Source organism: Octopus bimaculoides, chromosome 19 (assembly GCF_001194135.2).
Source record: "Octopus bimaculoides isolate UCB-OBI-ISO-001 chromosome 19, ASM119413v2, whole genome shotgun sequence".
Classification (NCBI taxonomy): domain Eukaryota; kingdom Metazoa; phylum Mollusca; class Cephalopoda; order Octopoda; family Octopodidae; genus Octopus; species Octopus bimaculoides.
In genome coordinates, this window is record NC_068999.1 from 16,215,801 (window position 1) to 16,217,283 (window position 1,483).

Here is a 1,483-nt window from a genome sequence, read left to right on the forward strand (position 1 = left end):
ATATATATATATATATATATATACACACACAAGCAGTCTATGTGGATGGATGTGTAACATAATTAGAAAGATTAGAGTTACGTAATGCAGAAGCATTGAAACACACAACCCCCTCCCACACACTGACACAAACTTACACACACATACACTTCTGTGTTTGACATTTTGGGTTTTTTTCTTCTGCGTGTGTGATATATATCGAGAACTGATGAAGATTAATTAAGGTTAATTAATGAATTTTGCTATTGAGTACATTCAATTTCTTTTAAAAATTATTGTGCATTTAAATGGTATATCTTCGAGTTCAACATATGCCTTTTTCTTTAACTGAATATTCTTCCTGACTCAAGGCACAAAGCCCGTATTTTTGTGGGGAGGGGCCCAGTCGAATAGATCGACCTTCAGTACGCAACTGGTACTTAATTTATTGGTACTGTAAACATGAATGTTATAGTCAACCTCTGTGGAATTTGAACACAGAACATTAAGACAGACGAAATACCGCTAAGCATTTCGCCCAGCGTACCAACGTTTCTTATTTCTTTATTGCCCAAAAGGGGCTAAACATAGAGGGGACAAACAAGGACGGACAAAGGGATTAAGTCGATTACATCGACTCCAGTGGGTAACTGGTACTTATTTAATCGATCCCGAAAGGATGAAAGGCAAAGTCGACCTCGTCGGAATTTGAACTCAGAACGTAATACCGCTTAGCATTTCGCCCGACGTGCTAACGTTTCTGCCATCTCGCCGCCTTTCTTTAACTGAATATTATTTTTGTTCTTGTTAGTGTCGGTGTAATTTCATATTTTGCTCTTGTTGTTTGTGTTATGTTTGTGAATATTTCAGCGATGTTGGTGTTGCTAGTGGTTCCACTGGCCGTGGTGTGTGTTATATTCATGTGTGTGTGTGCGTGTGTGTGTGTGTGTGTGTGTGTGTGTGTTTGTATCTTTTTTCGCTGTTTGTATTCCACGGATATTCTTCTTTCGAGATATATATTTTGAGTTATAATCTCGTTATTATATACGCGCAATACAAATAACAGCGTAAAAAACAGAGAGATCAGATTTTAATGTACATTAAACTCGCAACAACGTTTACATGTATTTATCAAATACACAAAAACGCACAGTGTATGCACACATAGACATGCACACACTATATCCCGCACTCATACATTTACACACACAAACTCATTCCCCCCTACACACACACACATTTATCTACATTCACACAACCATATTTTTGTATGTATACAGGAAATTCCTAATAACGATTAATTTAGGACACAGTTTTTTGTAAAAATTAAGTTGATTACATTAAGGAGAAGAGGTTGTTTGTAACCCCATAATTTTGATGACAATAAAAGTTAGATAACCATGTATATTCTAAGTATTTTTTATCCACATATCTGCATGTTTAAAGATGGAGAAAAGGGGAGAGAGACAGTTTGAGACACCACAACCTTAAGGTGCAACGTACT